Here is an 11627-nt window from a genome sequence, read left to right as displayed (position 1 = left end):
TGTTTTCTCTCTCACCGAATACAGTGTGATTTTTTTCTTATTATTTAATTTCCTTGAATTCTCATCTCAGTTGTATTGGTAGGGTAGGATTATTGGCTATGATATCAAAAGCAAGTTGTTAAGTTTAGATTTTTTATAAGAAAAAATTTATGAAGTTGAGATTTTAGTAGTTATAATTGAAGAATGTTGTCATCCTCTCGCAGGATCTCTAGGATGAGTACTAATATCGAAGAACTTGATAAAATATCATTTTGTGATGATTTTATTGAAGATGGGAATGTTGAAAATGAAATGATAAAAGATCAAAATGATTTGAAGCAACCAATTGCAAGTATTGCCTCATTTAATGGTCCAAAGGAACCATGTCTTGATATGGAATTTGATGAATTAGAAGATGCTCGTGCATGTTATAATGCGTATGCAAGGCGGAATGGTTTTAGTATTCGAATAAGTCATTCTCGACTAGCTAAGGATAAGTTAGTAAATGGGATAGAATATGTTTCTTCAAGAGAAGGCTTCCGCCATAAAAGTTATCAAGAGAAAACCTATACAAACCCAAAGCCTGCAGAAACAAGGATAGGACGTAAAGCGATTATGGGTTTAAAGAAAGTGGGATTAAAATGGATTGTATGTAAGTTCAAAACTGAACATAATCATGATCTCCTTAGTCCTACAAGTACAAGTTTGCTTCATGGACATAGAGTGGTATCACGTGCCCAAAAAAGTCTTATAGATACACTTAATAAATCCGGTGTCCCTTCAAGAAAGATAATGTCGGTGTTGAGTGAAAAATCTGGTGGTGACCATAATGTTGGTTCTATTGCTAAAGATGTGTAAAATTATTTGGGCAATAGAAGAAAGATTCTTTTTGGAGAGGGAGATGTACAAAGAATGTACAATTTTTTTCTTGAGAAACAAAGCAAAAATTCGGGTTTTGTTTACGCAATCCAAGTGGATGAAAATGGATGCATGGGCAATTGCTTTTGGGCAGATGCTAGATCACGACCTGCATGCCAATATTTTGGAGATGTTGTTACTTTTCATGCTACCTACTTAACAAATTGTTATAAGATGCCTTTTGTTCCTTTTAATGGAGTTAAACCATCATCACCAATCTATGATGTTTGGATGTGCTTTGCTTGTAAATGAAACGGCTGAATCTTATATGTGGTTGTTGAAAAAACATGGCTTGAGGTAATGCTTGGACGTGCTCCCTCTACAATTATCACTGAGGATGACAAGCCTGTGGGCAAAGCAATTGCAGAGGTACTACCAAAAACCACTCATAGATTGTGTTTATGGCATATTTTACAAAAGGTTCCAAAACATTTGGCGCATATATATAATAAATATCCATCTTTTCAAAGAGACTTTCAGCATTGCATTCATAATACATTCACAATTGAGGAATTTGAGGCGGAATGGAGTAAATTGTAGGCAAGTATGAGTTGGGAGAGAATGATTGGTTGAAAAACTTTATATGCAACGTGAAAAATGGATGCCGGCTTACTTGCGAACCACATTTTGCGCCAGCATGTCTACAACTCAACGGAGTGAGAGTATGAATAAGTTTTTTAAAAATTATGTTCGTTCAAGCACAATGGTGAATGACTTTGTCTATCAATATGAAAAAGCCTTGGATGCACGTTATTTTAAAAAGAAAGAAAGAGATGTCAAGACAAAAACTTCTAGACCAATTTAGAAAACATGTTATAAGATGGAAGTAGAGGCGGCAAAGGTTTACACAAAAGAGTCTTTTTTTATGTTTCAAGAAGAGCTATTTAAAAGTCAAAATTACTACTCATCTAAAGATCGGGAAGAAGGAGGAGTGAAGATATATAAGGTGGCCCTTCATGGGAGAGAAAATCCATTTTATGAAGTTGCATTTGAATTTCTTGAGAAGAAAGCTACTTGTACATGTCACAAGTTTGAAATTGTTGGAATTCTATGTAGACACATTCTTCAAACTTTTGTGAAGAAATCTCTGGTGGACACTATTCCCCAACATTATGTTTTAGAGAGATGGACGATTAATGCTAAGAGTCGCATTATGCATGGCATTTCAAATGATGATATCCAAGTAGAAACACAAAATTCTTCCACATTGATGAGAAATAGCTTAATGTTGCAAATTTAAGTTGTAGAAGTGGGGTGCCAATCGAAAGAAAATATGATCATTTTAGCATTGGTTGACAAAAGCTGCATCACGAGCTTCTGATAATGGATGATGATAGTGATAAAGATATAAATGTTGCAGATGTAGGAAGTGTCGAGGGTCATGTCTTCAACGGCCAAGTACTATCAAACCTTTCATTCACTTTGCAATATCCTCCGCATGTTAGTTGTAGAGGAAAACTAAAATCTTTGAGACAAAAAAAAAATCCAAAAGGAAATCAAGCAATCAAGAAAAGGACATGCTCCATTTGCAAGAAGACCGGGCATGTCAGAACCAATTGTACTTCATGAAAATTCTAAAAACGACTCCAAATGACACCTATTCAAATGTCTAGGTGTTTCACAAAGATTATGCGGAATAAGATCTATCCTAACAGTTAATATTCAACCAAATACAGATATGTAATGAACATTCAAGAACACAGATATTTGGTTACGAAGAGGAAACCATTTAGAGAACTCTCTAAATGTAAAACCTCTCCGGGGCAGCCAAACCCAGGAAATCAATCCACTATAAGAAGAATAAGGAATACAAGAATAATTACAAAACCTTTGACTCTTCCTTGTACACGACAAGCGACTCACTTGACTTCTACAGCAGTAGCCCATTCCAGAACATCTGGCACAATTTTTCTATATGATTTCCTTTTACCGGAATTCTGATAGACTTCTCAACCGCAGATTTATCAAAGGGAATAACTAAAACTCTAAGAGATTCAAATTAACGCTCACCACATATAATCTCTCTTAGCACAGCCTCCGACGAACTCTCTGGGGGTGAAAAATCTGTGCCTCTCTCTTCTATAATGATGTATATATACCCCCGACAAAATCCTAGACCTAACCCACTTAAAATCACGTTTTTGGGCCTAAAACTTACGGGGTGTCCGAACAGGGCTTTACGGAGCAGAAAATTGAGTTTCTGGAATTGCGGTCCGGAACCGTGGAAGGCATGTCCGGACCCAGGCTGTCCAGTCTTGATCAACACCTCCGATTGAGCTGAAATTTTGCAGGGACGTTCATAACATATGAATCTACATTATGAACGGTGGAGATTGGATTCTGAGCATTCTATATCAGTGTCTGTGCCTGTGAACAGTAGCCTTTGTATTTTGGAACTGAATTAAGCCAACACAAGAACTAACACTTCACATAAGTAAGCAAGGTATTCTCATAATCTTTTTTTATTTACAATAATTTACATGAAAATGCATTTTGATTTAATGAAAATCTTATTTTCTATACGGATATTTTAAATACCAATTTGAGGCCAACTAACTTGGGGTTGATAGATGAACAAAGTTTAGCAAAGGATTTTTTTTTTTTTTTTTAACTTATCTTCCATCAAGTTAATTTTTGTCCATTATCTAATTTTATTTACTTATGAATTATTTACAGTGCTATTTGCCAACTATGGAGTATCCATCTACCACTACATTTGCGTATCCCTCTACCACTACATTTGCCATATCTCAAGATCCTGGATATTCATCTACTACAATTGATATTGGTGCAAATAACAATATACTTTTTGTGATTTGTGTGGTTTGGTATTTTTTGTGAGGTTGTAATACAGAAGATATTTTTTGTGAGGTTTAATACACAATATATGGTTGTACGTAGTTCAATGTGGCTACAACTGATTGGTTTTTTGAACATCAACCTCGATGAACATCAATATTGCCGAGGGACACCACCAGATTAATTTGACATATTCTTGTTTGGAGGCTTATGCCCTGCCATTTAGATCAACCAAAGATTTTGAAAACAATCAGAACTTCAATGTCTCTTCTGTCCATTGCTTCAATTGCAAGAATTACAATGTGCTGCCAACACAACCTAAAAGTAGCTTGTAATTATTTGGTCACTAATCATCTTAGTTTAAAGAAGCAATTTATGATGTAAAAAAAAAATAAAAAGTAAAAAAAAAATAAAAAAATCAGACATTTTAGCAATTATTTGACACCAAAACCAGATTATTTGACACTAAAACAAGATTTTTTTTCCTTCGCCGGTGAGAAGGAGAACTGGAACCGACATCTTAGCTGTCACCAAAGAGAGAGACCTGGAGCACCAGAGAGAGAGAGAGAGATGGAGCACCGGAGAGGTCTGGTCTTCGGCCTCGAGTTGGGATCCGGCGTCTTTTTAGAGAGAGGTTGGGTTCCCGTTTCGAGTTGGGCTCCGGTTGATCTCTACTGCTGCCAGAAAGAGAGAGAGAGAGAGAGAGAAAGAGAGAGCACCGGGAGAAGTTCTTAGCCGATTTGAGGAGAGAAACCCACCAAAATCCAGTGTGTGGAGAAAAATCTAGTTCTTAGCTTGATTGGTCTGAGGAATAATTTTTCTGGGATGCACGGGGCCGCTGGGGAGAGAGAGAGAGAGAGAGGGAGAGGAGAAAAATGGAGGAGTTGGTGTTTTAATCGGATGTTTTTCACCTCGTTTGATTTGATTTGGTGTGATAATCCTAGTTGTCAAATTCTAATTGGTGAGCACCAACTCCTTATAAAAGTTATCATTATCTAGTTATCTACCACTACAAAAAACTACTGGATTTAGTGATGGTTTGGATAGCGTCGGTTTAAGAAACCAACACTACAAGGTGTCGGTTTTTGTTCAACCAACATCATTTTTAATTTAGTGTCGGTTGAACAGTAACCGACACTAATAACACTAAATTAAAAATGGTGTTGGTTGAACAATAAACTGACACTAATAATAATGTTGATTTACTGTTCAACCGGCACCATTTTTAATTTAGTGTCGGTTGAGTAAAAGTCGACACTAATAATAGTGTTGGTTTACTATTCAATCGACACCAATTTCAAATTTTGAATTTTAAACACAGATTCAACCCAAATATATTTGAATCTTTCTAATTTGAACACAATCTTTTTTGGGTTTAAAAGTTTAACACACTATCATCACATTTCACGTTTCTTCCTTTCTTTTTCTTTTTTTTTTTCTTTTTTTTTGTCCTTTCGTCTTCTTTTATTTTTCTGACTGGATCTAGTACTGATCACCTTTTTTTTTCCTGCATTTTTCTATAGGCGGCCGTTCATTTGGTGCATAGTTCCTCAACATTTTTTCCAAGCCAAAACAATCAAGAGGACACGGGATGTTTGTGAATCTAAGCCCATTCTAGAAGTGAAGTTTTGTGCTATCTCCTTGAAAACCATGGTTGATTTTGTGCGTGCCATTTTTGGATTGCAAGCCGCAAGAGCCAAAATCACACGAAGATGAAGCCCAACAGAGAGATCGATGCCGGCGTCAACAGATAGATATCAAGAAAAGAGAGGGAGAAGAAGTAGGAAAGAAGAAGAATAAAAGGAAGAAGAATGAGGAGAAGAAGAAGGAGATCTAGATGTGATCGACATTAAAATGAAAAAAAAAAAATAATAAAAATAAAATGAAAATGAAAAAAAATGAAAAAAGAAATCAATAAATAAGTGGAAAAATTATATATATATATCGGAATTTAATAAATTAGTGATGGTTTTTGTAAAAACCATCACTAATTAGTGTCGGTGCCTAAACCAACACCTTTTCCCATTTCCTTACCTTTGTTTAGCTACCTTTTGGAATCGTCACTACAAAATCGTCACTACAAAAGTAGTGACAGTTTTAGCCCAAAATCATCACTAAACCTCTATTTTTTTTTTTTTGTAGTGTACCCTACAACATTAAATTAAATAATATATTATTCCTTCGGTGAACACATACAATCTAGGCTTCATCCTCATCGTCAATTTTAACATTAATATTTTTCAGATCTATAATAATTTTATTAAATTCATCAAACACGACAGACTACTAGGAGGATATTTTGCTTTCTTTAATGTTTTTGGAACCTTTGCTCACGCTTGGGGTATATATATATTTCACAAACAACTATATATATTTCCCTTGTTTGAATGGACACCAGCATTCTGGTTATCCTCAAAATCATCATGGCCCAGACAGCCTGTCCTCCTTATAGAGCAAGGCTTGGGCTTTACGGTCAGAAGCCCAGCCCGAGAAGTAGTGGATACCTGTTCTAGAGCAGAACTGGGCTTGAAACTATGCGGGTTATGAGATTGGGCTGGTTTGGGTTTATTACTGTTATGTTTTAGGATTTGAATTAATTTTACTCTTTCTATGTCTTAGAAAAATTTAAAATTAAATATGAACAGCTTAAAAAAAAAAAAAAACTAAAGCACCACTCAAAGTCAGACAAAAAAAAAAAAATCATCTCTTGCCCGAACTAGAGAGGAACCGGTTCCTTATAACATGAGGATAAAATAGTCCGAACAACAAGTGAAATTACCATTTTAGCCTCATGTTATTCTAGTCCCTCTTGGCCATCTCTTTTACAAATTTATCATTAAATCTGTGGGATTTACATGTAGTTTTATAAATTCAATGATAGATTTCTCTTTTTTAGAGATAGATAAAAGATTAACGAAAAATAAAAACATTAAATTAAAAATAATAAAAATAATAAAAAATAAAAATAAAAAAGGAGTGTTCCAAAGCCACCAGGTGAGAGAGATTAGGATCTTTTTTTCTTAATACATAATATATAGTGTTGGGTTATGAACTAGCCTACCATTTATTGAGCAGTCCTTGGGCCCAGCCATAGGAGGCCCAAGTCCGAGACCTACTCAAGTGATCCGATACGAGACCTACTCATGTGATCCGAGACGAGACCTGTTCTTGTGATCCGAGACCACAGATCCGAGGCAACCCCTAGCCAAGACCATAAAGTCTGAGAATAACTCAGGACATGTAAGTCTTAGTAAAGGGAATAACTCCGATATCTTAAAAGATTACGAAGTTGATCCTCTGAGCTCAAGTCGCTTAAATCGTGGAAGAACTAACAACATGATCTTTCATTCAAATGTTTGTTTAGCCGATATCAAGGGATAAGATTCTTTAATAAGTGGGATATCAAATTTTCTCCAATGCCTATAAATACAAGTCATATGATCAAAGCAAAGGTAATCACAACTCTCATAATCTGAGCTCTGTAGTTGTTGCTAGTATACTTTCCCATTCTGACTTAGGCATCGGAGTGCTCACGTCGGCTCACCCCCAGTCACTTCGATCCTTCTTTCTTCTTTGTCGTGCAGTCAAATTGCTCGGCTGTTGGTCCAGCTCAAGCTCGGCAGGCGTGCCACATCATCGTCTGGAAAACTGTGCATCAACAGTTTGGCGCCGTCTGTGGGAACTTCGATTTTCATCAGTTCTCTATTAATCCAAAATGGTGACTACCCGTTCCACTGCTGCAGCCTCCAACGCACCACCACCATCCTATCTAGCCGAATTCATGAAGCAGATGTCTGAATCCATGAAGGCTCTGAAAAAGCAGAATGAAGACCTGGCTGTAAGACTCACAGCTGCTGAGGGCCGTAATAGCCAGAGGGATCAAGAACGAGCAAGAAGGCGTGAAGAACGGCGTGAGAGGGAAAGGCGAAGGGAAATTCGTGATGGGAAGCGAACGATAGGTTCACATCGCGATGAAGAAGCAAGTTCAGTCCAAGCTAGCCATCATACTACTGTCCAGAATGAGGAGCATCGTGAGCAGCAGAACCCAGAGAGGTCTCAGCATACTAGGCCTCGAAGGGAGCAATTTCAAGGGCAAAATGAGACCCAGATGAGTGCTGACATGGAAGATTTAAAGAAGAAGTACGAAGAGCTAACTCGCAAGTTGGCTGCAAAGGATGGAAAAACCCCTAGTTCGGGGTTTATGGATAACACCGACCTGCCTTTCACTGATCGAGTGTTAGGTTTCCGTTTGCCTGAAAACTTCAAAATGCCTCGCGTCAAGGAGTTTAACGGTAGTGGTGACCCTTCTGAACATATGGAAAGCGTCCGTGTTCACTTTTCCCTTCATAGGTTTCAGGATGAAATAGCATGCAGAACCTTTCCTCTCACTTTGGAAGGAGTTGCTCAGGACTGGTTTGCTAGATTGCCTACCAAGTAAATAGACAGTTTCAAAGAACTTGGAAGTCTCTTTTTAAGCCAATTTCTGGCTACCAAGAAGAGGAGGAAGCACTCGGCTTGCTTATTGTCATTGCTTCAAGGGAAGGAAGAAAGCCTGAAAGATTTCATGTATAGGTTCAATAAAGAAAAATTGTTGGTGGATAACCCAGAGGATCAAACAGTAGTATCCGCATTATGGCATGGAGTCAGGCCAAATGGGCCTCTAATGGCCGAATTATCGAAGAGTTCGACAGAAATAACTCTTCCCGAGTTTATCGCCAAGACAGAGGAGTATATTAATCAGGAGGAAATTATTAAAGCTCTTACGAAAGGTCAGGAGGAAGAAGACCGGGAGAAGGAGGACATCAAAAGGGAAGAGGACGCCAAAAAGGAGCCACCTATAGCATCTGCTTCGAAGGAAGAAAGGTTTCAGAAGAGGGTAGTGAGGAAGGCTGTACCATCAGTCCCGAAGATAGAGCCCCGGCGACATGAAGATCGAAGGTTCACACCTTTGAATGCCAAGGTCAACGAGGTGTTTATGGAGATCACGAGAGATCCAGCTTCCAGGTGGCCAAGTAAGTTGCGGGGGGATCCGAGGAAGCGAGATCGGACGAAGTTCTGTGAGTACCACAATGATCACGGGCATTTGATGGAAGACTGTATAACCTTGTGCCAGGAAATCAAAACTTTCATTAGAAATAGAAGGCTAGTAAGATTCCTAGCTGGAGAGACGCGGTCCACCAACAGCCCCTTATGTTGGATGCCAACCGAGACGTAGGAGGACGAGAGCCGAGACATGGTCGGGATGATGGTCCCAGAGACGATCCGAGGCCCCCTCGGGATCAAGGAGTGGTAGGAGAAATCCATACTATTGCCGGAGGAATAGCCGGTGGAGGACAGTCTAATTCGGCCAGGAAAGCCCATGCTAGGAAGACACAGACCGAGGAAGTCTTTACAGTGCAAAGACCGTCCAAAGTTGCAAAAAAGGATTCAGTGATCCTTTCTTTCTCTGAAGAAGACGCTAAGGGGGTAATGCCGCCCCATGATGATCCGCTAGTCGTAACAGTGACAGTGGCCAACCATATGATCCACAGAATTTTGGTGGACAATGGAAGCTCGGCCGATATACTGTACTGGCCAATTTTTAAACAAATGGGTATCGATCGTGATAGGATCACACCATTTAGCTCTCCCTTGGTTGGATTTGCAGGAGAGCAGGTCCAGCCGATTGCTCTTATTTCACTCCCTGTAACGGCAGGGACAGCACCTAAGCAGAAAACTGTGATGGTAGATTTTCTGGTTATTGACCGACCAGGTGCCTGCAATGCCATTATTGGTAGACCTGCTTTGAATAAGTTAAAGGTTGTAACTTCAACATATCATTTGATGATGAAGTTCCCAACGGAAGAAGGAGTTGGAGAAGTGAAGGGGGATTAGACCCAGGCGAGAAGATGTTACAATACGTCTCTCAAGAGGGTCTCGGATCCGACTCCTATTGTAATTGGTACAGTAGGTGGGAATAATAGGAATGACCCTAAGGGAGAGCCAGCTGAACCTCTGGAGGATGTGGTAGTAAGTGGAGACAAGACTTTGAAGATTGGGACGCAGCTCAGTCCCAGAATCCAAGACGACCTCATCATCTTCTTTAGAAGGAATTTAGAAGTTTTTGTGTGGACTCTTGAAGATATGTCGGACATTGATCCAGACGACATTCTCCACCAGCTAAATGTGGATCCAAGTGTGAAACCAGTGAAGCAAAAAAGAAGAAAGTTCGCCCCTGAACGAAATGTGGTCATAGCAGAAGAAGTGGAGAAACTTCTCAAGGCTTGTTTCATCGAAGAAGTATATTATCCCGATTGGTTAGCCATTGTAGAATTGGTCAAAAAGTCCAATGGGAAGTGAAGGATGTGCGTGGATTTCACTGACCTCAATAAAGCCTGCCCAAAAGACAATTTTCCATTACCTCGCATTGATAACATTGGTGGACTCAACAGCCGGATATGGCTTACTCAGCTTCATGGACGACTTCTCTGGTTACAACCAGATGTACATGCATCCAGAAGACCGTGAGAAAACTGCGTTCATAACTGACCGAGACCTGTACTGTTATAAAGTCATTCCCTTCAGTTTGAAGAACGCAGGGGCAACATACCAGAGGCTGGTAAACAAGATGTTCCGAGACCAGATCGGACGCAATATGGAAGTATACGTTGATGACATGCTAGTCAAGAGTGTGCTACCACAGGACCACATACTTGACTTGCAAGAGACGTTCGCAACCTTGAAGAAGTACGGGATGAAGTTGAATCCCTCAAAGTGTTCATTCGGAGTTTCATTAGGAAAGTTCCTCGGTTACATGGTGTCTAGCCGAGGAATAGAGGCCAATCCTGAAAAGATACAAGCTGTCTTGGATATGCAATCTCCGAGAAACTTGAAACAGCTCCAGCAATTCACACGAAGGGTAGCGGCACTAAATCAGTTCATTTCACGATCAACCGATAAATGTCTTCCGTTTTTCAAAGTCTTGCGAAAGGCCTTTGAATGGACAGACGAATGTGAAGAAGCTTTCGAACAGCTGAAAGAATACCTGGCGAGCCCACCTTTGCTGAGCCAGACAATACCTGGGGGGGTGCTATATTTGTATTTAGCCGTGTCTCAAACGGCTGTCAGTGCTGCATTAATCCGAGAAGAAGGAGGAATTCAAAAGCCTGTATACTTTACAAGTAGGGCTTTGAGAGGCGCTGAAGAAATGTATCCCCAGATGAAAAAATTGGCTTTCGCCTTGGTTATAGCAGCCAGGAAGCTCCGACCCTACTTCCAAGCTCATACTATCAGGGTATTGACTGAATACCCTCTAAAGAAAGTAATAAGAAAGCTAGATCTTTCGGGAAGATTAGCCAATTGGGCTATTGAACTGGGAGAATTCAACATTGAGTTTCTCCCTCGGAATTCTCTCAAGGGCTATGCACTGGCTGATTTTCTGGCATAATTCACTAATTTGCCAAACATCACCAGCTGGCCAAGTGATGAGACCTGGGTAATTTACGTAGATGGATCATCTACACAGAAGCATGGTGGAGCTGGGATAGTGATGGTTACTCCCGATGGGGAAGAATTATGTAGTTCATTGAAGTTGAAGTTCAAGACCACAAATAACGAGGCCGAATACGATACAGTTTTGGCAGGACTCTGTTTAGCTCTTGAAATGGGAGCCGAATTTGTGGAAATACGGAGTGACTCCCAAGTTGTTGTAGCGCACATTCGAGGGAAATTTGAAGCCAAGGGAGACAAGATGAAGTTATACTTATCTAAGGTGCAGGATTGGCAAGCTTTATTTAAGAAGTTTAGCATTGTGAAAATTCCGAGACCAGATAATGAAAGAGCAGACTAGTTGGCCCAAATAGCCTCAACAGCCAGTGAAGAGATTGAAGCCGAGACTCCTATGCAAATTCTTCCACAATCATCAGTTACCGAGACGGTGTCGGTCTCGACAG

General features: G+C 39.6%; 1 pseudogene; it reads left to right on the top strand.

The window, feature by feature from the left end:
- The first annotated feature begins 342 nt into the window (after positions 1-342).
- On the top strand, positions 343-2466 carry LOC148586826 (protein FAR1-RELATED SEQUENCE 5 pseudogene; annotated as a pseudogene).
- The last annotated feature ends 9161 nt before the right edge of the window (positions 2467-11627 follow it).

Source organism: Corylus avellana, chromosome 3 (assembly GCF_965113065.1).
Source record: "Corylus avellana chromosome 3, dhCorAvel1.hap1.2, whole genome shotgun sequence".
In the NCBI taxonomy this organism is placed as follows: domain Eukaryota; kingdom Viridiplantae; phylum Streptophyta; class Magnoliopsida; order Fagales; family Betulaceae; genus Corylus; species Corylus avellana.
Note: the sequence above shows the minus strand (reverse complement) of the source record. Positions and strands in the feature narration are given on the sequence as shown.